Source organism: Mauremys reevesii, linkage group 26 (genome assembly GCF_016161935.1).
Source record: "Mauremys reevesii isolate NIE-2019 linkage group 26, ASM1616193v1, whole genome shotgun sequence".
Lineage (NCBI taxonomy): Eukaryota > Metazoa > Chordata > Testudines > Geoemydidae > Mauremys > Mauremys reevesii.
This window is the reverse complement of record NC_052648.1, coordinates 10,090,915-10,118,189: the sequence shown is the minus strand read 5'-3', so window position 1 is coordinate 10,118,189 and position 27,275 is coordinate 10,090,915. Positions and strand designations below refer to the sequence as shown.

General features: G+C 54.6%; 1 long non-coding RNA gene across 1 annotated transcript; it reads right to left on the bottom strand.

The window, feature by feature from the left end:
- Positions 1-1,586: 1,586 nt before the first annotated feature.
- Positions 1,587-26,830, bottom strand: LOC120391926. The gene is made up of 5 exons (XR_005591535.1): positions 26,563-26,830; positions 16,494-16,585; positions 7,724-8,176; positions 5,841-5,931; positions 1,587-1,795 (listed from the first exon to the last, which is right to left on the bottom strand). It is a non-coding gene; the product is annotated as an uncharacterized LOC120391926 (long non-coding RNA).
- Between the last annotated feature and the right edge of the window lie 445 nt (positions 26,831-27,275).

Below are 27,275 nucleotides of genomic sequence, written 5' to 3'. Positions count from 1 at the left end.
CCTGCTTGGGACTGTGTTCCTGTTGTCTAATAAACCTTTGTTATCCTGGCTGGCTGAGAGTCACAGTGAATAGCAGGAAGTGGGGGTTGCAGGGCCCTGACTCCCCCACACTCCGTGACAATCATGAAATTGCACCCTTCAATTAACTCACATTGGCTTGGATAGATGGACTGGCTAAGGAACCTTAAACAGAGGCTAAACAGCCTTGTGTTGCATAGGAAGGAGATGTCTTGTAGGGAACTGCAAGGATTTGGGTTGGGGAGAAATATCCCTTCGTTACTGATCTGGAAGATGGGGGAAGATAAACAGCATATTAAAGGAACCACACTAATGATGCTAAATGAGGAGAAATTGCAAACACCGGTGTTTGCAATGAAAGAATTAATATAAAAGGACTTTTCAGAGAGGGATTAAAAATAAGTGAAACTGAGATTCACTAGGGGAAAATGCAAAAGGTGGAGCATTGACATGCAGTGGGGTGGAGCAGAAAAAGGACGAGGGGACAGCAAGGGCTTGGAGACAGGAGATTCAGATGTAACGGGGCAGCAGAAAAGCCAATGCAGTTTGGGGCTGCACACCGAGGCACCATGCAAAGAGGCAGGGGAGGTGACAGATCCAATGCCGGTGAGATAGAACCTAACGTGTCGTGTTCACTCCTGCAAGCCTCATGGCCAGCAAAATACCAACAGCTTGGCAGGAGTGTACAGAAGAAAAACAAAAGTGACCAGGGGGCTGGAGTGTGCGGGTTTTGGAAAATCTCATGCCTTTTAAGCCAGTCTCATGCTTTTGGGGGTGGCTGGCTCATGATTTTGAAGGGCTTGCGGTTGTTGGCACGGCACCGACTGGCCCTGCATCCCAGCCGGGAAGCACAAACTAGCTGGTCCAGTTTTGGAGATCCTCCACCCCAAGGCAAAGCTCTGGTCCCTCTCTGTTCCTCTTAGCATTTACCACGGGCTATTCTGTTCTCCCCAGCATCTGGCAGCTGCTGACAGCCTCCCAATCCAATCTCCACCCTCCGGAGATTCTCTCTGCAGTCCCGATGAGGCTTTCCTTTGAAGATGGAGTGTCCCATCTTTGGGACTTCCAAGCTGGTGTCCCTCTACCCTTCCTCCCTCCCGCCCCCGACTTGCTCCCGCACTCCCTTTCTCCTGGCTCAGTACTGGAAGGAATAGTAGAGCGCCCCCTACTGCTGTTGTGTAGATACAGCAAGTTGCAGGTATTTTGTTGACTGCGTAGCATCCTTGTGAATAAAGTTAGGAGCAGAACAGCCAGCGCTTGGCAGGTCATAGCCTGGGCACCCTCTGCCACAGCTGTTATGAAAGCACAAACATTGCTCGAACCCTGGCACCTCTTTCATTACCGATTAAGCCCTGGGAACAGCAGACGGGGCTGCAGGACGTGCTCTGGAGGAGCTGCGGGGAGAATTGTGCACAGCATGCACCCGTGTGACAGCGCCTGGCTTTTCCCTGCAGCACCAACCTACTTGTTATATGAACACCAGATTCAGCTGATTCAGTAAACAAAAGAAAAAACAACAAACCTCGAGGTGGCCTGGGAGAAACTGCCAGGAACAAGCAGGGGAAGATGCTGCAGCAGGAGCTTCCCACCGACACATGAGGCCTGATTCCAGGTTGCTTTCAGCCCAGTTGCGGACGGGGCCCTGGGAGGAGGAGGAGGAGGAGTTCTGTCTGCCAGAGCCTGTCCCTGCTTCTAAGAGCAGCATTTTGGGCTGAGGTCCAGGAGTGGATGAGGCAGCAGGAAAATGCTCCCAGATTGTATGGGGTCAACTAAGAACCTGGAGAGATACGTAAGGAAATGATATTGTAACTGTCTAGCCGTGCAGCCTCCACTGCCCTCTGCAGACTGGAATCCGAACTGTTCAGCTGTGGCATAGCCCATAGACTGCATACAGCTAACAGCAATTCTCCTTTAGTAGGGCAATAAGTTATACCTCTCTGGCACTCCCTTGGGGAGAGGGTGGGCACCCGGCCGGGCACCCGCCCATCTCTATACCTCTCTGGCACTCCCTTGGGGAGAGGGTGGGCACCCGGCCGGGCACCCGCCCATCTCTATACCTCTCTGGCACTCCCTTGGGGAGAGGGTGGGCACCCGGCCGGGCACCCACCCATCTCTATACCTCTCTGGCACTCCCTTGGGGAGAGGGTGGGCACCCGGCCGGGCACCCGCCCATCTCTATACCTCTCTGGCACTCCCTTGGGGAGAGGGTGGGCACCCGGCCATCTCAGAGGTCGCTCCCTACACTGCAGCATTGTCGTGGGGCTGTCCTGGAAAGACAGGAAACAAAGGGTAGGACTAAATGGTCATTTTGCAGAATGGAGAGAGGTAAATAGTGGTGTCCCCCAGGGGTCTGTACTGGGCCCAGTCCTATTTAACATATTCCTAAATGATCTGGAAAAAGGGGTAAACAGTGAGGTGGCAAAATTTGCAGATGATCCCAAACTAGTCAAGACAGTTAAGTCCCAGGCAGCCTGTGAAGAGCTACAAAGGGAACTGGGTGACCGGGCAACAAAATGGCAGATGAAATTCAATGTTGATAAATGCAAAGTGATGCACATTGGAAAGCATAATCCCAACTATATATATAAAAGGATGGGGTCTAAATTAGCTGTTACCACTCAAGAAAGATCTTGGAGTCATTGTGGAGAGTTCTCTGAAATCATCCGCTCCATGTGCAGCAGTCGTCAAAAAAGCAAACAGCATGTTGGGACTCATTAGGAAAGGGATAGATAATAAGACAGAAAATATCATGTTGCCTCTATATAAATCCATGGTATGCCCACATCTTGAATACTGTGTGCGGATGTGGTCGCCCCGTCTCAAAAAAGATATATTGGAATTGGAAAAGGTTCAGAAACAGACAACAAAAATGATTGGGGTATGGAATGGCTTCCGTATGAGGAGAGATTAATAAGACTGGGACTTTTCAGCTTGGAAAAGAGACGACTAAGGGGGGATATGATTGAGGTCTATAAAATCATGACTGGGGTGGAGAAAGTACATAAGGAAGTGTTATTTACTCCTTCTCATAACACAAGAACTAGGGGTCAGCAAATGAAATTAATAGGCAGCAGGTTTAAAACAAACAAAAGGAAGTATTTCTTCACACAAAGCAAAGTCAATCTGTGGAACTCCTTGCCAGAGGATGTTGTGAAGGCCAAGACCATAACAGGGTTAAAAAAAGAACTAGATACGTTCCTGGAGGATAGGTCTGTCAATGGCTATTAGCCAGGATGGACAGGGATGGTGTCCCTAGCCTCTGTTTGCCAGAAGCTGGGAATGGGCGACAGGGGATGGATCACTCGGTGATTCCCTGTTCTGTTCATTCCCTTTGGGGACCTGGCATTGGCCACTGCTGGAAGACAGGACACTGGGCTAGATGGACCTTTGGTCTGACCCAGTCTGGCCGTTCTTATGGAGTCCAGAGCACAGTCCTCCAGCTGTGCCGCTCAGGACATCTGTTCCCTTGTGGGGGCATAGTCCAAATGAAAGTCAGGGTGCTTCTGCAGCCCACAAAAGGCAGATGGTCCAGGGCCTTCAGAAATCAAAGCAGAGGAGGGAATAAAAGAAAAAAAGAAAAGAGCAAGAAAGGAACACTTCTCCTTTCTGAGAGGGCCTGGGCAGCTGAGCCAGGGACCAGCTCCTTTAGTCTCCAGGCTGATTAATGAGCCCAGATGGGCTACAGCAGAACCACCCGATTGGCCGGCGTGCACTGAAAGTGTGCACGTACGCCCCCCGCTAGCGCCAGCAGGCCACTGGCTGCTCAGGGTTTACACCTGCGGCTGCGATTCCTTCTGTCCCGCCCCGCCCCCCTCTCCTGCTCCCTGGCTCCTCAGCGCCTCCCAGCTCCTGGCTCCGGCTCTCCAGCCTCCTCAGGGCCTGTCTCAGGCTCTCAAGGCTGCGCTGCCCCACCCCCTGACTGCCCCAGCCCCTGTCCTGAGACACACACACGACATTTGCTCTTCACACACCCCACCTTCTTCACCAAATAAAAAAAAAAACCCTCCGCCCCTCTCAGCTCTCGGTGATGATCTGAACAGGCGCTATGGAGGGTGCTGGCGTGCTCCTGCATTCGCTCCCAGGCCAGAATGCTTGGTGGGTTTTTCTGGTTTCCTCCCACTTACTGACGTCTCCCATGCCGCTCCTGATGCTGAGAACGCTCTCCCACTCTCCTCATTCAAATTCCGCCCGAGAGCACACTTCGCCTGGGGAACCCACCCACAACCAAAGGGACTGACGTGAATTTGGAAGAATTCGGGTGGCTGGAGCAGGGGACTGAGAGACACGAGGCTGGGTTCTAGTCGCTCCTGCTCCATGACCTTGGGCTAATCAGTACGACTTTGACCTAGGCACTGTGTGATCCTGGGGCAAGCTTTTCCTTCCCTGGGTCTCCACTTGTGCCTCTGTAGAATGGTGACCATAACACGGACCCTGCTTTATAAAAGCGCTTTGAGATTGTGGATGAAAAATGCTTTATAACGAGTGCTGAGGGCTATTCTGAAAGGTGATTAGCCAAATAAATCTGTGTACGTGACCTGCTCTCTGCAGAAAAGAATCGATGCTGCCCCCCACAAGCAGTTATCTTCTCCCCATCTAAACTGCTGCCCCTGTCTCAGTTCTCCGCCCCTTCCTCCACACTGATCTGCTGCACTTTTTATGTGCGAGTTATTTAAATGTAGATTCTAAAGCCCATGGGGAAGAGATTTCTTCCTTTTATTTGCCTGGAAAGCGCCATGCCTGTCGCTATTGCTCTGCAAACACTAACCGCCTGCACTGTCAACAATCCCATTTGCTTTTAATAAAAAAAATTAGCAATTCAATAAAAGTTCTCTGGCCGAGTGCCTGTATTTCTGACGGAGATGGGTCATACCCGCCAATTAGGCATAAAGTATTAAAAACAGCCATGAAGGAAAAAACCAACTGCACCACCAAGCAATTGCGGAACGTCTGAAATCGGGGGCCTGTTTTGCAGTATCACACAGGGTGTTTGGTTTGCCTTAGCAAAAGGCGTTCAGCAAGCCTCATTCCAAGGGTGTGGTACCCGAGGGCCACGTTTTCAGATCTGGGCGCAATTTAGTCCATATTTAGGCACCCAAAGGCAGCCTGTAGTACCTGAATATTGCATTAGCTGCTTAAATACAATTTTAGGTGCCTAATTTTTAGGACACTAAGTCTGTAAAACTTGGGACCAAGACAATTTAGAAAGAGTTTAAGTTCCGGGTGCCTAAAGGCAGACGCTGAAGGTGAAATCCTGGCCCCAGTGTATTTTGCCATTGACTTCAATCGGAGCAGGAGTTCACGCTGATGCCTGTAGCTCGGCACCGAAGCGCAGCAAGTGGCCTGACATGCCAGCGGTGTTTGCTGTCTCCGCTGCCTATTGGCTTCAGTGGGAGCTGAGAGTGCTCAGAACCTCTGAAAATCACGCCACGCATTTGAGTGTGTACACACGGATATGGCTGTTACACTTCAAGCCTCCAGCTTTGCTCCTCTTGGCCTTTGTCCTCATAGAGTATCAGGGTTGGAAGAGACCTCATGAGTCATCTAGTCCAACCCCCTGCTCAAAGCAGGACCAATCCCAACTAAAGCATCTCACCTGGTGGCCTGTGTGAAAAGCACATGCTGGGTCTCTCTCAGACATCACAAGAAAAACCATTACCACGGCCCCCCTTGCTGGCAGTCCCAGCAGGTTGGGAAGGACTCAGTGGGCCCTGGAGACTGAATTCCTCTCTCATGCCTAGCGCTGGCCCCTCCAGCTCAAAAGTTAAGACACGCAGTGGCTATGGGGTGGGGGGAAGCTCGCCCTCCCCCTGCTCATACTGTACCTGCTCTGTAGAGAAAGAAAGGACCAAGTTCTCCAGGGCTGCCAGGCTGGCTCTTTTCATCCGCACAGAATAGGGTGACCAGACAGCAAATCTGAAAAATCGGGACAGGGTTGGGGGATAATAAGAGCCTATATAAGAAAAAGACCCCAAAATTGGGACTGTCTCTATAAAATCAGGACATCTGGTCACCCTAGTACAGAACTCCCAAACAAACTCCACCCCCTCCTCTACACACCTGAGCAAACTCTTCAGTCCCCTGTACGGAGCAATCCTGCCTGGCTTCACCCATCAGCTCATAAGTGAGAAAACTGGCCTGGAGCCCCCTCAATGGCAGCAAGACACCTGGAGCATCCAGGATTTCTCTATATCCGTATTTCCCATCGATGCTGAATTGTCCAGAGAGGTCACTCCTGAGCAATGTGAAACGCCCACCCCAGGGCTGGGATGGAGCCTCCAGCTCAGCCTCCCAGGTTCCCCTGCCATACTGTTGGGCTGGCTGGCGGCAGTTTTCTCATCTGAATTAGCTGCCTCTCGGGCCCTGTGCTTCAAAGGGCCAGCAAGCCTGCTGGGAACTGGACGGAGTCACAGCCTAGGATGGCACCAGGAGTTCCTGAGATGGCACCAGGCTTCCTGACACCTTCACGCCTGGGCCGCCTAGGCCTGGAATCAATAGAACCCCAAGAAGATGAGCCACATTTGTGTGTCCAATGCAGCTGAAATGGACCTGGCCCTTTCTGTCCATCAACAACAAATCCCCTGCATGCAGCTGATTTCTTTATTCACCACCACCACCATGGTGTCGTCAGGGCTCAAGGGAACGGGGTTTGCTGGGGAACTGTGGCTGCGAAGCCAGCAGCGGGGACCCCACAAGTAGCCATGCCCACTGTTGCAGTTGCTGTGTGGGTCTCACTGAGTCACTGACAGAAGCAGCAATACCGCCTCCGTAGCATGTTCTTACAAGCTAATCAGGGCCGGGCCTAGGCTATCCGGGGGAGGCAAAGCCCCTATGCTGCAAGAAGTGGGGTTATTCTTTACCTCTAAGTCAGCACTAAACCAAACACCCTCAGGCCACACTGCTGAACATAGGAAGAACTGTCAAGTGGCCAGTGCACTAATCAAGATGTTAGGAGACCGGCCTCAGTCCCCTGCTCCGGCACAAGCTTCCTGTGCGCCCTTGGGAAAGTCCCATAGCCCCTCAGTGCTCCATCTGCAAAATGGGGATAAGCACGTGAGGCAATCCGACGTGATGGCCCATACTAGGGATAGGCAGCTCCTATGTTTTTCAGGTACCTAAAATGAACCTCTTCCTTGCTTGTGATCATTAACGATCACCTTGTATTTTTCAAAAGAGCCAGGCGGGCAGAGCCAGTGTCCTGATGAAACTGCAGGTCAGATAATTCCATCTGCCTACCTAACCTCCACCCGGGCTTTTAGCTGGGCGTGGTCTCCTTCGCTGTCTATTATCTACACCAGTGTGCGGTGCCGCTGTTAAAGTGGTGTTGTGCTCTGCCCCAGGCACAGCTGCATGTCAGGGGTGGGTAATGTGATTTCTCCAGCTATCTAATATTTTCTTGTAAAGTGCTTTGGAATTAAAGTAAATACATCTATATACTGTACAGCCATGGGAATTAATCCTATGGAGACTCAGTAAAAACAAACAAGATGTAACTTCATTACATCCAATTCAAGATTGCGGAGTGCTTTGAGATCCGCTGAGGAAAAGCACAATACATGAGCTAGGTATAATTATCTCAAGCATGTGGAGGGTCTTTGTTACCCTATCAGACTCGAATCATTTTAAGCTAGATCAGAGTTGAGGGTCTTGCAAACCTTCCTAGTCAGATAGTTTCCCTTTAATTTTAACAAATCCTCCCGGTGCTCACCGGGTCTAGTGATGCCAACTTTGCTTTGGTAGCTTTGAGTCTCAAATGCCAAATGGGAACCAAGCCACAGGTGCAGAGGCAAAGGAGTGATCGGAAACCCACACGTGCGGCATACAGGCCTGTAACAAGTGCCCCCCGCCCGGCTCAAGTGAAAGGAGATCGACGCCCCACAAATTAGCCCTGTGCGTTTGCACAGCTCGCCTGCTGTTCCCTTCCACCTTGGCAAGCCACTGAGCTGGTGGATTGGATTTCAGTTCCTTTGTTTTAGGGACAAAGCCGCTGTCCTCAGCCAGCAAGGGGTTTTGGAAAAAGAAAAAGCATCAGAGAAGCCAGCAGGGTTTCCAGTGAAGCCCTGATGTTGTCCTGTGCTCTCTGTTTCATGCAGAACCAGGAGTCTTTCAGCTTGAAATAGAAGATCTGGCGAAGTGCTGATCCCGGGCCGTTTGCAATGTTCTGAAAGAACAAAAGAGTTGGGGTGGGTCGGTCATTCATCAAGGCACAGCACGCTAGTCAGGGTTTGTTAAGTTCAGAGAAGAGGGATGGTCTAGTGGTTAAGTGAGTACCTTGAGAGACCCTAGTACAATTCCCTGCTGTCCCACTGAGTGGATCTCTGCCTCAGTTTACCCTCTGTACAGTGGGGGTGAATAGCCCTTCCCTACCTCACAGGGGTGTTGTAAGGAAAAAAACACTGAAGGTTGCGAGGTGCTAAGTACTGCAGTAATGGGGGCCAGGTAAGTATCTGTCCACAAACAGAGCAAGGCAGGTTCCCTGCCCCCCAAGAGTTTACAGACCAAGCGGGCAAGATACTCACAAAACTCATGGGATGTGCTTAGCCCCAGAGTTGGGTGAATACTGCAAAGCAGTGGCTAGGAATAGCAGCCTGAACATTCAACCCAGTGCATGTTGCTTGCGCTCCATTTGCGTTCGCTTTCCAGGGAAGTGGATTCCAACATCGTGCGCTCAACTACCAGCAGGGAACCCCTTTTTAATTTGCACATGCCACGTGACACGTCTGCCCGATCCCAGCTAAGCAACCCAGCTTGAATGTTGATTTGTGATCAATCCAAAGGGGGGGGGGGAGAGGAATCTCCAAAGAAACCCTTGCTGCATAAATCTGTATAACGAATAAGCAGAAGGAAATTGCAGTCTGCTGGTAGATATTCCATGAGCATGAAGAGGCTAAATCTGTCAAATAACATATTGGCAGCAAATTATTCATTCAGGTCTGAGTGCAGCCAGCCCCAGCTGCAAGGGGTTCTGAGGGTCTCTGCTAGAGATATGCCTCGTACCGAGACCCAGCAGCTCCAAAGTTAAGGATCTAGATCTCTATACTGTGAGTTCATGTCAGGAATGGCCGGGATTAGCAAGAGCCAGACACGGTGTGGGCAGATGCTGTGAAAGCTTCCCCCTCACCCTCGCGGCTCTGCCAAGGAACTTCTGTCCTACATTTGTGTAGCAACAGTCTTCTCGAAGGAACCCAGAGTGCTTGCCCCAGACGGAAGTCACCGCTGAAATTCAGCTGCCTCTGGGGTGGAATGCAGTAACCGGCAGCCCACGGCAACACGGAGGACTGGCAGTGAAGTGTTCTACCACACCCCGAAGGCAGGGCCAGGGGCACTTCAGTGGGCAGGAAGTGATTATCCAGACTTGAACTTGGCCAGGGCACCAGGAGAAACCCGCAGTCTTGGGCCTGCATTTTCAAAAGCAGCTAATGATTTTGGGGGGCCCACTTGAGACACCTTAAAGGAGCCTGGTTTTCAGAGGGCAGGTGCTCAGGACTTTCTGAAAAATCAGGCCCCTTTATTAGAGGGCAAGTTGCTCCAAAATTGAAGCACTCAGACTCACTAGGCACTTTTCAGAGTTTGGGCCTCAGCTCCTCAGTGACTAGACTTGGTCTGGTCTGAGGTGACGCAGTCTCTCATGCAGGACAGCGTGGCAGCACCCCGTAGCATCATGCTGCATCCTGGGTTTAGTAATAACCCAACTGCTGACCTCGCACATCTCATCCAGAGAAGCTCAGAATCATTAGACTCATTTTACAGATGGGGAAAACTGAGGCCCAGAGCAGGAATGTGACCTACCCAACATCACACACTTCACTAGTTAGAAACAGAAACCCAGGTGGGCTGACTCCCAGTCTTAGTCTAGTCACTCCCTTGAGCACCAAGTATAGAAAGACCAGTGACCCAGGTTTTCAAGTGGCCATCTGCCTTCCACATACTAACCGTAGCCAAGCCTTGCAAGAGAGGATTATAACAGGCCTGAGAGGGCATTACCTGCTCTTGCAGGGGATGCCCTGTTCTAAGCACAGCCAGCCAGCCATGCAGAAGTGCGGCCTCACCAATCGGAGATGACAGATCATGCCAGGTTTGCTAACAGAGCAAATTCCACTCTTGCCTACACAGCTATTTTCTTCATGTCCCTCATCTGGGGTCATGGGCTGTAACAACAATTCGCTATCTCGCTGCGCACATTAAATAAGCCGCTCAAAGCTATGTCTGGGAGTGTGTGGGGGGGGAGAAGCCTTATTATCCCCTTTGAGACAGAAGGGGAAACTGAGGCACCAAGAATTGAAGTGACTTGCCCAAGGCCAGGAGTAGAAGCAGAAATAGGACCCAGGACCCTCACTCACAGTCAGGTGCTATAACCAGCAGGCCTTGCTCCCCCAGGTGCATCTTGGCAGGTCCCACCTCTCCCACCCCCTCTCCATGTTGATAAAAGAAATACAGCTGAAGAAAAGCCTGTGCTCCTTCCACTGAGGAATCCTGCAGCCCTGCATGTCAGGCCAGGACCCGGAGGGGACGGGGAGGCCGAAGGGTGAGAGCAAGCAATGCAGGCGGGTTCCCTGCAGCTGTGGAGCCCACGCAGACCTGGAGCACTGTGCAGGGCAGAGGTAATGCAACCTGACAGGGATCTTCCAGACCTGCTGCTCTGGAAAGACGAAACCGCTATTAAAAGACAAGCTTGGAAGGCTGCGGGAAGCTAGAGGCTGCATGGGGAGGCTTCGTGACGGCAGCCGCGCTGTGCCCTCTGCGTGAACTTCTGCTACTGTACCGGGAAAGAGCAGAGGGGGGCATTGGGGGGTGGGAGAAGGTACATGGGAGGGGCACCTGCTCAGCACCAGAGGCTGAGCAAGTGATATCCACCGAGAAGGCAGCAAGGGAACCAATCGCCTTGGGACCCGGCACCTGGCACATTCCCTAATCATGGCACCGGCTGGGCATGTGATGGGCAGCCTAGTGGGTGCAGGGGGTATTGCACCTTTCAAAGCCTGGTTCATTAGGAGCTTTGGGAGTAGGGTGACCAGATGTCCTGATTTTATAGGGACAGTCCCAATTTTTGGGTCTTTTTCTTATATAGGCTCCTATTACCCCCCCACCCCCTGTCCCGATTTTTCACATTTGCTGTCTGGTCACCCTATTTGGGAGACACGGGGAGAGGGGGGAAAATCAATGGCCAGGGCGGGCCCTTCAATAGTTTGTTTCAGGGCTGGATTTTGAAGAGTGTGCGGATTGCCGAGCTACCTGTGAGCATTTCAGTTACTGGAGGGGCGGGGAAAGCACTCTGTGAGGAATGGCTGAGCCGAGCTGATGCTGTCTCTGTCCAGTTGGGGCTCTGGGCAGAAAATGCACTCAGCAGCCTGCAGGAAATCTGTCCACTCAGCCCCCTCTCTGGATCTGGGGAGCTGGGACCCCTCAGTTTCTTTTCAGCGAGAGGGCGATTCACAATCTCTCATTTCTGCCTCTCTCGCATGTAACAGCTGTCAGCGGTCGCATTTACACAGCAGAGGCGGAAAGACTCATGAAGGCCCCGCTCGTCCCCAGCCAGCACAGGATCCTACATTTTTCCCGGGCTCAGCTGCACCAGGGTCCTGTGAACTGCGCGGCCCCATCCCCATCTCTCCCTGTGCGAATCCTGCCATGGCATCGAACCCCTCCAGGCAGCTCTGAGCTCATTTTCGAATAGCATCATCGGAGCAGCTTTTCCAGGGCCATTAGAATTCCAGGCACTGAGATGACAAAGCCGGCAAACATGCCCTTTGCACCTGGCAGGCGGGAGCCATCCCAGGTGCCTTCCCTTGCCTGTGCCCCAGGGACCCAGCTGCTGTCACTGCGCTTAATCGAATTAAACAGCGCTCCCGCCTCTGTGAGATTTGGGGACTGCTCTGTGGTGGCTGGAGCAGCTGGGACATTTGACCTTGATAAGGCCTGAGGGTTAAAGGAAAAAGCCGCAGCAGGTTGATGTGCGAGGGAGAGCGGGCTGAGCCCTCCGGGCTGCGTGCAGTGCTGGGGAGAGGGGAAGGAGGACGGCAGGCAGGGCTGTTGTGGAAAGATGGCGTGTGGTGTAAATGGAGACGGAAGCTGGTTAGAGCGTTACATGGCCCCTCTGTGTTCGTGCCATGGGGGGGTAGGCGTTGGTGGGAGCCACTCAGGCTTTTAGCTCGTCAGGTTCCTGGGTCAGTCCCTGCGGTGCTGGCTGTTATGGCAGCTGTCGTGTGTGTGTGTGTGTGTGTGTGCGCGCACGCACGGAGGGGTGGGTATTTTACAGGCAGGCCCAGGCCTGGGCCCCAGGGCTTGTGGGCTTCGTTCCCAGCTCCAGACGAGTCACGTCCCTTCTCAGGGCTTCAGTTGCCCCCACTGTCGGAGGTGGACGTTGAATGCCAGCCTCACTCGGCCCTGCCCTGATTCAGCCTCAGAGTGAGCGGTGACCCTAGGCCCCGGGCTGCCCTGGGGCCGGTCACGCAGCCCCTGCAGAGGGCTGGCTCCTTCCTCATGGACAGGTTCAGGGGGAGACTTCACACCTCACTGACGCGGCGTGTGCTGCCCCCAGATTGCCTTTCCCAGCGCCTGAGCGCTGCTCCCCCCCATTCAGCCCCTCTGCTCCGCTGCCAGCAGGGCTGCACTCTGAACCCACTCCAGGGGGAGAGGGAGGCAGCGACAGAGCTGTGAATACGAACAGGTTAGAGAGAGAGACTAGCCAGACAGACACCGAACAGGGAGACAGACGGGAAGATGCTGCAACTAGCAAGATGGCCCCTGATAGCAGGACCCTTGGGTCACAAGCTAGGGACGGGCTACGAAAGGGCAGGACTAGCTACTTGACAGGATGCAGCCTGGCTGGTGGGCTCCCGGTGGCACAGAGCCCACGGTCACTGCCAGACTCTGGGGTTCTGTCTGCTCTGGTGGCACCAACGCCATGGACAGGAAGCTGAAGGGAGAGATAATGCAGGCAGAGAACGGTCAGTAACGCTCCGACCTCTTACAGCACCGCCAGGTCTCCAAGCTGAGACCCAGCTTCTCTGCTGCTTGGCTTCTCCAGCCAAGGGGAAGGGGTGGAAGTTTGTATCTGAGGAGCTTTCTAGACATCTTCTGGTGGTGGGGGTGGGAAGAGAGGTAAGCAAAACCCCAACTTTTCACGAGAAGGGTTAGCTCTGATCAGTTTCTTGAGCTGAAAATGTATTAATGTTTTGACATTTTCAAAATCTTGTATTTAATATTTTTGAAATGAAAAATTCCAGTTTGAAATGATGCTCTGTGTAGACATGTAAGCTAATTAGAGAACAAAAAATCTATTTAGGTGAAAGGACCATTTTTTATTTATTTTAAAAAAATCTTTAGGGTTTTGGCTTGTGAAAACTTTGAAAAGTGTTTGAAATCTCAAAAATCTTTGCAGGACAGGAAAGCTGTATTCGAGAGACAAGGGACCTGGAGTGAAAATGCAGGAGTCATGCAGTTAATGCAGCCTGACCCAACTCAGTTCGGTCCCCATCTAGTGGTGGTTGGGAACAGACAGAGGTACATAAACCTGCCACAGCCTTGCTAACAGGGTGGTTTTTACGATTCAGAGATGCTAGGTCCCATCCCCAGGACCATGGAGTTTCACTTTACCAAGCAGAGGACATCAACAGAAGAGTTAAATTGCCAGAGTAGGGGAGATATCTCCCATCCCCCTCAAATCACTCCAGGGTTGTGTCCATGCCTTGGTAGGCTTCACTGACCCCAAACCAGCCCCCAGCTTACAGGTCTGCACTACATCTGGCAAGAAGCGATGGGCAACTCAGGCCAGCTGAGCACCCAGATGTTCAGAAGTTTCTTCCTGCTCCTTTGGTTTGATTGATCAAACTGGAACTCTCTGGCGAACAGGCCCTCCCATGATATTCCTGGTGGTTCCTGCTTCCGCTTGGATCAGAAACCCGGGGAGCATGGAGGCTTCCTTCTACTTTTGGCTGCAGTCAGCCAGCCCAGAGGCAGGAGGGGACGGAACGGGGATGAGTGCCCAGGTTCTCAAAGATGCTGAGGTGAGGGACACAGAAGCAAAGGCATCCCAGTTACCAGCCCCAGAGCCCTCTACTCTCCGAGACTTTCCCGGCATTTGCCATTCCACCCGTGCTTTGCAAGCTGCAGCAGCCCTGCTCCGGTGGACATGTGGCAGGCCGTATAATGCCAATATCGTCCTCACTCTTCATCACATCTTCTAGGGACGGGCTACGAAATGGCAGGACTAGCTACTTGACAGGATGCAGCCTGGCTGGTGGGCTCCACTTCCAGTCCAATCCCCTACCTACTCTTCCAGCAGGCTCCCCCTGTTGATAATGGTTAAGGTACTCCAGCCTCCTGCCCCAACCCTTCCAGAGCTTAGTGTGGGATATGCAAATGCAGCTCTGTAATTGCTATGACTAGGCTCACTTCTCACTGCCCTTTTCAGTTCCTTAAGCTCCTTCATCGTGGATAGTTCTCTGAAAACATCCGCGCCGCGTGCAGCGGCCTGTCAACAAAGCTCAGCGAGTGGTAGGACAGATAAGACAGAAAATATCATAATGCGTCTATATAAATCCATGGTACGCCCACACCTTGAATACTGCCTGCAGCTCTGGTCGCTCCATCTCAAATAAAGATATATTAGAATTGGAAAAGGTACGGAGAAGGGCAGCACAAATGATAAAGGGTATGGAAGAACTTCCTCACAAGGAGAGATTAAAAAGACTGGGACTGTTCCGCTTGGAAAATAGACAACTAAGGGGGGGATATGAGAGAGGTCTATAAAATCATGACCGGGCTGGAGAACGTGAATAGTGAAGTGTTATTTACTCTTCAATGAAATCAATAGGCAGCCGGTTTAAAACAAACCTAAGGAGGTGCTACTTCGCACACCGCACCGCTAGCCTGTGGAACGTGTTGCTAGGGAATGTTGTGTAGGAGGGTAGGTCCATCAGTGGTTTTTAACCAAGATGGTCTGGGATGTAACCCTGGGCCCAACTGCCAGAAACTGGGACGGGACACTCAACAATGGCCCTGTTCTGTTAACTCCCTCAGAAGCACCTGGCACAAGCCACTGTCAGAGGACAGGACACTGGGCTAGATGGACCTTTGGTCTGACCTAATGTGGCCGTTCTTATGCTCTTGAGCAGCAGGTGGCATTTTGGGAGGGAGCCGTAACGTCGCCTCTTTACGGGGAGGTGCGTGCACACACTGGGCCCTGGCTTTGGTATCCGGCTACTCTTTATGGATGGGAAAAGTTCAACAGCGAGGAGCCCCTTAACCCACAGCACGGACCGCCATGGCGCCAGCTGCGAGGAGCAGAGGATGCCGGGACACGGAGGTGGCAGAGGAGAGCCTGCCAGCGAGGGGCTGCATGTGAGATCCGGGTATTAAAAGAGTTATGCATCCTCCAGCCCTGGATGAAGAATCCTCTCCCTTCAGGGGGAGGAGAAAGGAAGGGAGGAGAGCGTTTGGGTCAAGCCCCAGCACACCGGGGCAGCATCGGGGGCAAGGAAGGTGCCCCTGCTCTCCCTGATGCTGGGATGCGAGGGGGGCACCGCTGAGCTGCCAGCATTAAGCAGCTGAGCTCTGTAGCCTGATGCTTTGCTCCGGCTGGGAGACCTGCCCCGTCCCCAGTCCGGCAGGGGTGTGTGTATCATTAGACTGCAGGTCAGGGATGGAGCCACTCCGAGGTGGGAGGCTGGCCCTGCAGGCGCTGGGATAATGCTGACTAGCGCCCCCCTGCAGGGCATGGGAGCGGGTTTCTTTGGATGTTCATCGGGCAGGGGTGAGGAGCAGCTTCCCCTCCCCGCTCACCCCCCCGCCCCGATGGCAGACCGAACCCCGGTCCATCCAGTCCTGTTTTCGCCCCCATTTCCATCGGGGATGTTCACCTGAATCCATCGGCGGGGCAGCGGCACTGAATGTCCCTCACATCCCGCCTGGGGGTCAGTGAGAGGGGAGCTCAGACTGCGTGGCCCACTTCAGCCTTGGCCTTTCTGCCGCCACTGCCAGCCAGGGGCCAAACCTATTGCGGATACCTGACCCAGGAGCTGGCATGGAGCCTGTCACAGGTCCCAGCCAATCCCTACACCACTGCCAGGGGAATCCAGGCCTCTGGATCCCAGGCGCTTTAAGCTTCCCTGGGTCTCAGCAGGCAGCAGCACTTCTTTCCCTGTTGGCCTCTTAGGTGTATTCCCTGGGCAACAACGCTCAATCTGCCACTTCTTTGTGGAAATGGAGCCTCTCAGCTCCCAGAACCAGTGCTGACCCCCACAAGAGACCCTAGTCGCTTAAACACCCCCCCTCCCAGAATCCCACCCAAGGGGTGAGCCTGCTTGGGGGCAGTTGAACTCTCTCAGGAGGCAGGCGGGAAGCATAAAACACGACAGCCCCCAGACACCCTACCCAGAGCAGGACATCACAACTCGTTTACTTCATCACAGCAAAAGCACGAGAGATCATTAGAAACGCAACAAAGAGCCGACCAGCCATGGCCCTCACTAGCTCACCGTTCCGTGGGACCATCTGTGTTCAGGCAGGTAGGCAGGATCCTCGGCTTCATCAGGCTTCTTACATGCTGGGTTGCTTCTCTCCTCCTCAGCTGTACAAGAAAACCTGAGATCTGAACAAGCTCCTGCCCTGTTATAGCTTTCAGCCTCCCTCTGGCAGGTGATTCCCTCGTCAGCCTCTCCAGGTGACCCTCTGTCAGGTGATCCCCTCATCAGCCTCTCCAGGTGACCCTCTGTCAGGTGATCCCCTCCTCAGCCTCTCCAGGTGACCCTCTGTCAGGTGATTTCACTGCCAGGCCACCTCTCCCCTGCTAAGCCTGTGGCCCTGGTTGGGAGTCGGTCTGTTGTCTAGAGCGATTACATTCCAATGGTCGAGCACTCAAGTTAAATGACCCTCTGTTGTTAGGCCCTTGTTTCTCTCCTGCTTGCTATTTCTTCCACCATGGAGTTGAACGACAGAGAAAGCAACCAGCCCCGCACTGAACATGGAGTCTGCAGGCTGCCGCAGATGCGCACCGAGAGCCCCCAGTATCAAACACAATTCGTATGGAATTCCCCAATTCACCCCCCACCCCAGCTAATTTCACACAGAGGCCACCAAGGAGCCGTCAGATGGGGCTGGCCTGGGCTGGGTTTGAATCTGCAGCCTTGAAGGAGCCCTGTCTTGCTCCCTGCCCTCTCCAGTCCTCGTGGGCTCTGTTCCCCAGCACCAGCCGAGCGGCTCTCGCTTTCCAGCTGCGTGCGCCCTTGGCTCAGGCTGACTGCGCTGGGTCCCCTGATGGTGCAGTGGGGGGCCCTTGCTGCCCTACTGGAGCAGATGGCCTGATGGCTGCGGAAGGTGCTGGGGAGACGGGAGTGACAGGCAGTGCCCCGGGGGCTCCTTTCAGCAGAGCTGAGAACAGGGTGGGTGAGGAGCTTCTGCTTCAGATCACAAACCTGCCAAGCAGAGGCAAGGTGTTTCCTGGGGCTGGAGGGGGCAGGGGGATGCCCAAGCCCAGGAGAACGGAGAGCGCTGGCTGAGAGCTGGTGGCACAGCCTGGCACCTAGGCAGGGACCGGCCGAGCTGGCACGGGAAGAGGGGGAGCAGACCCCAGATGTGCTGCAGCTCTGTGTGTCGGGGATCAAACCCCAAACTGGCCACAGGTGCCTGTTGCTGCACAGAGAGGGAGGAGAGGAGGGCCCTGCCCCCAAAGTGGAGTGAGGGCAGAGAGGGGGCTGGCAGGATGAGCAGGTGGTGGCGGAGGGGAGGGGAGCAGGGTAGAGGGACGGGGAGGGATGCTTGGGAGGGCAGAGAGGATCAGGGGCAGGAGGGGGTGATGAAGAGCAGGAGAGAGGGAAGTGGCAGGAAGCAGTCGGGGAGGAAGGGGGAGGGAAGGAGAATGGTGGGGGCCGTGGTTGGGATGAGCTGACCAAACTCTCAATGCAGGAGACAGAGCCAGCGAAGCAGAAAATCTGTCCCCCCCAGCACCCTGAGCCGGTGCATCCCTGCTGGGTGCCGGGCCCTCTGCTCGGCAATGGGGGCGAGGCCACTTCTCAAGAGCGCTGAGCCCCAAAGGCGGCCAGCCCTGAGATCCCCAGCCCTGTCAGCACCCGCGGGGAGGGGCCAGCTCTCGAAGGGTGTGTGTGTGGGGGGGAGGGGGACAGGACTGACACGGCCCAGAAGTGTGGGGCTCCCAGCTGGGATGATCCGGACGGTAAAAGCAGAACCAGTGTTCGCAGAGCCAGTGTCCGTGTGAGAGGCTGGCGGTGTGGGGCATTGGAGGAGGATTCTGGGAGGTGAGACCCAGGCGCGGGGCTGCGGGGGCGTCGTTAGTAATCGATTTAGCCGGATCGCTACGCCATGGAAAGACCTTGTTTCAAAACAATATTGTTTAATTCCATCGTGTAGGCGGATTTATTGCTTGTGAAAGTGAGAAGCCTAATAACGCTGGCCTGGCGCCAGGCTCCGCGTGGGCTGGTACCGTTCAAGCTCTCTCCCCGTGCCGCGAACATACCTCCGTCCTGATCGCAGCTCTGTTCGGCCCCCTCAAGCCCAACCTGCAGGAGGGGTTGCCCCACTCTGCGCGTGGCTGGAGGGAATCTGTCCCCGCTCGGTGCTGCTGAGAGCCAATGCAGTGACACATGGACCACAGGGCACCGCCCCGCTCCCTCTGTGCTAAGCCCGTGGGGGCGAGAGGGGGCTCTGGGGGCAGCGACCTGGCAAGGGGACAAAGGGGAGCTGTCAGTTCAAAGAAAGGGGGTTGTCTAGGACGGATCGGGGCAGGGGGAGCAGGGGTTGTGCTCCCAGACTAGGGTGACCATAATTCCCGAAGGGAAAACAGGTCTCTGCCTGGGGCTAGCCCGAGCCCTCCCCCAGCTCTCCCTCCAACATGCTAGATTACACGTCCAGAATTAATACAGGCTCAGCTGTTGAATTCTCCTCCTATCCCATCACTGGCAGTGCACAACAGCCCGTGGAAATTAGTGCTGGATGGCTGCTACAGACACTTCACTCATGCTGAACGCAGCCGCTCCGGCTGCCAGGCAGGGGACCAGGCGAGGGATGCTAAGGATCAGATGAAGCCAGACAAAAATCCGGCCTTGACAACCTGCAACCTGGGAGTCAGGGAATCTGAGCTCTCTCCCCAGCTCTGCCACTGACGCGCTGTGTGACCATGGGCAAGTCGCTTCCTCTCTCCCTGCCTCGGTTTCCTTAGCTGTAAAGCAAGGTCGATCATACTGAGCAACCTCCTGCGGTGATGGTGGGGGGTGAAATTAGTCTCGGTATGTGTGCAGCTGTCTCGGGACAGCAGGCGCCAGAGAAAAGGCTGGGATTATCAGGCCCAATTCACTCGGCATCTTTCTCTTGAAGAAACAGCAATCGTACGATTCATTTCTGGGCATATACCAGCGTTACCTTAAAAATCACAGTTTCTGTCAAAACGGAAACCCAAGGTCTTAGCAACCGGCCCTGGCTGTTGGGAACTGCAGAATCCGTCAGGCTGTCCAAAGCAGCATACGAGAACCCCTCCCAGTTCACGTACTGCCCTGCGCTCCTATTTCCTGGGGTAGATTGCATCAGAACCCCGCTCGGATTAAACGTCTCCCTTTGACTGAGATGGAGTCAAACAACGTCGAACACACGGGGCCGAATCCTGCCCTCCGTTACGCCTCGGCGATGACGGTGGCCTGGGTGCACTGGCATGAGGTGTCCGTGGGTGGCACGATGCAGTGCAGAGGGACAGTATTCCCAGCAATACGGCCCTGCTCCGTCTCCCAACCAAGTCCATGGCAAATTCACTAGGAAGAGCTGGTGCCTTAATCTGCCCCTACTCTGTGGGCTGGGCACCTTGTCCTGCTTTGCGCAGCGGGGCCCAGCCTTGTGTGCATCTCTCACTGAGGAGGGCCAACTTTTTAATTGCACAAAACCGAACACCCCTGCCCCGAGGCCCTGCCCCGTCTCTTCTCCGAGGGCCCCACCCCCCACTCATTCCTTCCCCCTCCCCGTCGCTTGCTGTCCCCCACCCTCACTCTTTCACCAGGCTGGGGCAGGGGCACGGGGTGCGGGAGGGGAGGGGGGCTCTGGCAGGGGGTGCAGGCTCTGAGGTAAGCCAGGACTGAGGGTTCACGGTGCTGGAGGGAGCTCCGGTCTGGGGCAGGCGCTTGGGGTGCAAGAGTGGGTGAAGGCTCCAGCAGGGGGTGTGGGCTCTGGGGTGGGGCCAGGGATGAGGGTTTGGGGTGCAGGAGGGGGCTTTGGGCTGGGACCAAGGGATTTGGAGTGTGGGAGGGGGCTCCGGGCTGAGGCTGGGGATTGGGGTGGGGAGGGGTGTGGGCTCTGGTGTGGGGCCAGTAATGGGGGGTTTGGGGGGCCGGTGGGGGCCCCTGGTGGGGCCGTGGGGGTTAAAGTGCGGGAGGGGGTTCTGAGCTGTGGTGGGGTTGGGGCATGGGAGGGGGTCAGGGTGTGGGCTCTGGGAGGGAGTCTGAGTGCGGGAGAGGGCTCAGGACTGGGTGTGGGAGAGAATTTGGGGTGCAGGCTCCAGGAGGGAGTTTCAGTGCAGGAGGGGGCTCTGGGCTGGGACAGGGGGTTGGGGCATGGGAGGGAGTTTGGGGTGCAGTAAGGGGCTCAGGACTGGCAGTTGGGGTGTGATCTCTGAGAGGGGACTCAGCACTGGGGCAGGGGTTTGGGGCATGAAAAGGGGATGCAGGCTCCAGGCGGCTCCTGGAAGCAGCGACATGTCCCTTGGCTCCTAAGTGCAGGGGCGACCATGGGGCTCTGTGCGCTGCCTGTGCCTGCAGGTGCCACGCAGAGCCCCCTGGCCATCCCTCCGCCTAGGAGCCGAGGATCATGTTGCCACTTCTGGGGAGCCACACTGAGCCGGGTAGGGGGCCTGCCAGCCCCACGCCAACCGTACATTTAACGGCCGGGTCAGCGGTGCTGACTGGAGCTGCCAGGGTCCCTTTCTGACCAGGCGTTCCAGTCGCAAACCGGACACCTGGCAACCCTACGCTCGCTTCCACTATCAGATACTTAAAGATACCATGGAAACTGGGCCAGTCAAAAACACAGGCCCAGGGGACGAGCCTTCCCTGCTGTAATCAGAGCCTCACCATCAGTGCTCTACCCTGCAGCTCAACACGCCAGCGCAGCTCCCCCCGCAGCCCCCGCCCCCTCCTCCCGACAGCTAAATGCTACTCTTTAGTCTCTCCGTGTTTGTGTCCCATATGCCTAGCAGGCAGTGCAAGGCTGCTTGCGGACGGCCTATGCCAAGTGACAGCCGCCCTGCTTACCCCGCTGAGCCAGCCTCATTGGGGGAGAGATAATTAGAGCCCCAGGCAAATGGAACCAATTGTGGACTTTTTGCATTTTCCTGAACCGATTTATCTGCTAGTGTCTCCTAAGTAGGTTAGTAAAGGATGGCAGCCTCCTTCGCCGGGCAGCCTGGCACCAGGCACACACGCCCCTTTCAGGGAGCACAAAGGAGAAAGAGAACAATTTGGGGGCCCCTGGACATTTGTGCAGAGAGGTCTACTAGCAAATGCTACAGTACTGGGGTGAGGGTGTCTGCAAATCCATGGAGAAGACAGATGCCCGCTAGCTAGCTAAGGCAGGGATAGATAGCTCGAGAGGTGATAGACAAATATGGGCCTCGCCCAGCCAAGGAGAAGAATGCAATGGGAGGAAAGGCAGCTGGCAGGACCCCAGGGGATATTATCTGACCACGTGCCAATCCTGTGAGGGTTCTAAAGGAAAGCAGGTGCGTCAACTCCCTGCTCAGCCGATTGTGAGCGAGAGGTTGCCCGGACAAGGTCATGAGCGAGTGGAGTGGGGTGATGAATGATAGCCCAATCAAAGCACCCAGAAGGAACCCCACCAGCAGCTCCCTGGTGGTCAGAGAGGGCTGGGCGGTGCGATGGTTTGGACTTCCCCGGGTTTTGTTCTAACCAGCGCACCCCAGATCTCGGGAACTTGCTCGAGTCTTGTGAGCCTTGGGGAGCAAATCGCATTTGATGAGACATGGTTTTGATGCTGCCAGATCCAATGGTCCATCCCACCAGCCTAAAGGAGACGTATCCTTTCCCATCCCCAGTTCCCTGAGCCGTCCCGCCCCTCCGACTCCTAGCACGGCGGTTACTGTGTCTGGGGCCTTTTCCCAGCATGGCCAGATGGCCCATGTAGAGCCCTGTGAGCCATCACTTTGCATGGTGACGCTCTCTGAGAGGCTGAAGGAGTTAATCCCAGGCCAACCACCTCCTTTGCCAAAACCAGCTCATCAGCAAACTCCTGCTAGAGAAGGGGAGGAGGCAGATGTCCCTCACGACCAGCGGTTGTTAAAGCAAACACACCAGGGAGCATTAGCTCATTGTTCTCCCCGCCAGACCCAAACGACTTAAGCTTTACTAAACGTTGGGAGTAACGGCGATCCATCACGTTGCTGCCATCATTAATCCTTTGTAATGGTTTCTATAATTAAAAGCCCCATTGTGTCTTGTCTTTCTAACATGATTTATGTGAGAGGGAGCACTCATGCGTGGATGATGGATGGCTGTTGGTAGGACATCTGCCTCATGGCTGCAGAGCATTGCGGGAAACGCATGGAGACCACCTTGATTCCTACCACCCTACTCCCTGGCAACTTCCGTACGACGGACTCAAACAATGGCAAAGGGAGTAGGATCCTCTGGCTTGAACCACAGGTGAACCTCAAAGGATTCAGAGAGCCTGGGCATGGGCAACCGACGGCAGAGCGGCTTGGGAACGAGCAGCAACAATGCGAGAAGGGGCTGCTCTCACTTCTCTGAACGTCAGACAAAGTTGGGTTTGAGTTCGAGGAGAAGATGCAGCCCCTTAGGAAAAGGGCCCTGGGAAGCATCCCCGGGTGGCGCCCAGCATGATAGCCTGTAGAAGAAACTACATTTTGCTGCCCTCTGGCCTACAGAAGGCAGCTCCCGAATGCCCTCTCCTCCTACTCACCGGCCACCTAGAGCTCATATGGGGCAGGGGTAGGACAGAATTTGCAATCCGAGTCAGATCCCCGGGGTCGGAAAGGGTTTTTGAAAGCCCAGGCTGTGACTGTCCTGGGCATGGAGAAGGTTGTCTTTTCTTTCACTAGTAGCACCCACAAAGTCCCTCCCAGAGCAACTGTTTTGGGTGGTGAGAGATCCAGGCACCATTTGCCAACGAGGAGGGTGCTGGGCCGAAGGCTGGTGCAGCATGTAGTTATTTCCTTCAGGGAGGGGGCAGGATACCGGCTACTCTCAATCGAGGCCAGGCTCTGGCTTAAGAAACCATCTCTCGACACTATCAATCCCGTCTGGGGGCTCGGTAACCGAGAAGGTGGCAGTGTCATGCTGGCCCCACCGGTGATCCTGGGTTTTTTTCAGTCCCGGTCAGCTGGGTTTCAGGCCCAGCAGGGTATTGGGATCGCGTTAGTCTCCTCTCTCTCCCTACGGACAGAGATCAGTTGTCCATGTTGATCCTTTAAGATCCTCTCAGTAGCCTTTGCCCAGGTGGCATAGTTGAGTCAGCTGCAGCTCCTGGCTAGGGTGGAGGGTGTTGGACTTAGGCGATAGCTCCATGTACAGTGCAAGGTGTCTGATAGCTCCACTGGGGCATCTTGTTCTCAACCCACCAGCCTGGCTCAGCCCCCATGAAAGTCTATGGGAGGTCGGCCGTCGATCTCAGTGGGAGCAAAACGAGCTCAGCAGTGGTAGCCAAACTCCTCATGCTACCAACACAGGGTGCTCTGGCCCTAATCAAGACACCGCCAGCACCTGAAGCAGACCGAGCGGTCACCTGAAGATGTGTGTATGGACCCAAACTGGAGCTTCCCAGAGCTTGGGGAGTTCAAATACAACGGTCCCTGGGTCTCAGAGCTTTGCAAACACCCAACCCAGCCAATGGGATGTGGGAAGACCAAGCCCATTCCCATCTCTGTGGCTTCACAGATAATAAACAGAACTCTTAAGAGGCCCAAGGAGCCTGATCCTGAAACTCCTCTGCATGCAGAAACTCCTCTGGAAGCAAAGAGAGTTGGAGACAGAGACCTTCTTCAGTCTACTCTGCCCAGCAGCAGGCATGGGACCCTAGCACACGGCAGCAGGCCCTGCCTGCCATGGCGCAGGGCGAGTTGGAGCTGGCACTGCTCAGATGCCAGGCTCTTAAGGGTCCTTTGCACCAGGAAGCTCACCCCCATCGCACTAGACAGTTGACTATGATGGGGGGCGTGTCTGGCCTGATGCCGAGCCTTCGGGAGCCTGGCAGGCTTGGAGAGAAACATTAAGACCAGGTTATCAAGTGTCTGATCCATTTGTTCTCCATCGCTCTCCCCTGCATGAGTCAGCTCCTTTAATGGGGGAGACACGGCGAGTGCCCTGGATTGTAAGGAATTTCCCTTATCTCCCCTGTCTCACCCTGGACTGAACTCAGGGGTCCCAGTCAGAGCAACCCAGCCAGTCACCACAGACTCATCCGCCGCGTCTTGCGCCGGCAGAGCACCTCTGGCTGCGGCCGTGGCAGAGCTCACGTGAGAGCAGCGGGGGTCTGGTTGGACGGCACCAGGGAGGTGTTCATAGTAAATCAGCAGGGAGTGCTGAGGATGGAGTTTATACTCCAGCCTGGTGGTAGGGGTTTTTGCAATGCTGGACAAGTCATCTCTCAGAGGCGCTGACTGTCTGTGATTGTTAACGGTCCCCTGGCACTTTTCTCAAGAGTACAAGTACAAGTCTGCTGGTGCTTTTTTTCTGAAAGAACCCTAGAGCTCTGGATAGATTCCAGTTTGGGAAAGTAAGTCCATCGTTACTTACTAAAACTTCCATTCTAATTCACTTCCTGTTCTAGAATCTTGCCCAGTGTTGTTCAGAGCTGTTAAAAAGCAGCTGCGTTCCGCCCCAGAGGTGGCTGCATTTCCTCAATAGGGAAAGCGGCTTTGGTTCATATAATTTGTGATGTCTGTTGCTGAGTCACCTCAGAGAGGAAGCACCAGTCACCCCTAGGCGGGATCGTGCCATTCTGTGCTTAAGCAACGCAGGGGAGTAAAGAGTCATTAAAGGGGGATGAGGCGTGTGTGTGGCTGGGTCATCGTGTAGCTGTTACCTACTCAGCGGAGCCTTCTGTGGGGAGATGTTGATACCTAGGATTGGGCAGGTTAAGTTATTTCATAATTGTCCGTTATGGGCTTTCTTGGACTTTCTCATGGTGCATCTGGTGGTGGCCATTGTCAGAGACCCACTAGTCCAGGGGTGGCCAACCTGAGCCCGAGAAGGAGCCAGAATTTACCAATGGACATTGCCAAAGAGCCGCAGTAATACGTCAGCAGCCCCGCATCAGCTCCCCCCGCTGCCGCTCCCAGCACCTCCCACCCACCTGCAGCCCTGCCGATCAGCACCTCCCCCTCCCTCCCCGCACCTCCCGATCAGCTGTTTCATGGCATGCAGGAGGCTCTGGGGGGTGGGGGGAGCATGTCGCTTCTCCCACCATCCCCTCACACTGCACCCGTCCCTGCACCACTGCCCTGAAGCCTTTAAGCCATCACCATGGGCCCTTCCAGAGGAAGTCCGACTAGACCCGTGCAAAGAATTCATTTTTTTTTCAGTTCACCGGCAAGTCCAAAAAATTGAAAAAATAATTTGTTGCGGGTTGCTCCGAAAACAATTGTTTTTTTTAACTCAGTGAATCAGAAAGTTAAAAAAATTAGTTGCAGGTTGAACAAAATGTTGCTTTTCAATTCTGATCATTTTATTAAGACAGTGCCGATCTTTTGCAAATAAAATTAGAGGAAAGTTTGAAACCAAACGTCATTTTCAACTGAAAAAAAAAAATCAGAACCTTTTGATTTTTTTCAGAATATATTTTCACTGAAACAATTGGTGACATGGACCTGAATCCGTGAAATATGTTGGGGAGGCCAAATCTGCGGGCTTTTCGCCAAAAATAAATGGAACATGAACAATTTCTCCCAGTTCTAGTCCCGAGTGCCTGAGCAGGTCTCAGCTAAATCGTCTGTCTCAGCTGCCTCCTGCAAGGAAACAGAACTGGAGTTTTTGAATGTTGCGTCCAGAGGAGTGCACGTCATTCTGGACAATAGAGGAGCAGAGCACGAATTCCATCGGGGGAGGACTGGTGGCGTGCAACCCTGCTTGTGCTTTTAGATCGATTGGCAGGCACCGTGCCCAGCCCCCTCCCACGGGAGGGTCGAGGCAGCCCTGGATGCTACAGAAAGGGTCTGCTGGAGACGCCTGCCAACCCTGTGTCAGAGCCGATTTGCTTAGTGGGGGAGATGAGCTCAGGTGGAGGAGAGCAGGTTGAGAGGACAGCAAAAGTGACTCAGGGAAGGGAAGAGCAGAGAAGGTGCCAGGCGGGTGAGGAGCCTAGAGGACACGGGGTCCATCCCTGTGATCTTATTGTGGCAAAATAATGATGTGTCAGGGCAGCTCACTGGGCCTGCCAGGGCCTGAGCCTGGCTCCTGGATGGAGGTTAGCGTTTGCTTTGGTTTGATTCTGGGCCAGCTCGGTAAATGGGCTCTTTTGTAACGGTTAGTGAGAACCGTGGTTACGCTCCTGAACCTCAGTCCCCAGCACCCTCCTACCTACCTCCTTGATTCCTCCTCTGGTGCCCTAGCCGCTGGGCCACGGTGTATGTTCCATTGCACGCGGCACTCGCACGTCTGGGGCTGGTTAGTCACGGTCTAGCCGAACACCTCACACGGCTGCTCTTCGCCAATCCGCTCCCCCGGGTATTTGCAGGGAACGCGCCCTGGTCACAGGCGTGGCGGCTCTGTGGCCCCGCCCTGTCGGCGGCACGTGGCACTAAAACACCACCCCTTCCAGGGGAACAAAGGGCCAAACAAAACCAAGATTCTTCCACCCTACTTGGGTTCCTCTCCAGCCCAAGCACCGGGCTCAGCTCCCAGCCCCTTCTGGGCAACCCAACTCCCAGGCTGCTCCCCTGGAGCTCCCTGCTTCAGTTCAGAGCTTTACACAGCAGCCCAGCTGCTCTCTGGTGCTCCTCTGCCTCACTCAGTTTCTGCCCTTTTATGAGGCCCAGGTGTTTATCACCTGACCCAATTAGTCCTGCCCCTCTGGCTGGGAGGAAACTAATTAATATCACAGGGAGGGGCCCCATTTTCCCTTAAAGGGGCCAGTCACCTGGGGACAGGTCCTATCTTACCTTCAAAGAGCCTGGCTGAAAGTCCCTGGCCCGTGGCCCACTGGCCCTGACTTCCAGCCTGCATGGGGCAGGAAATTGATGCTTCCCTGGGTTATTGACTAGTGTCCAGATCAGTGGGAAGCAGGAGACAGATGAA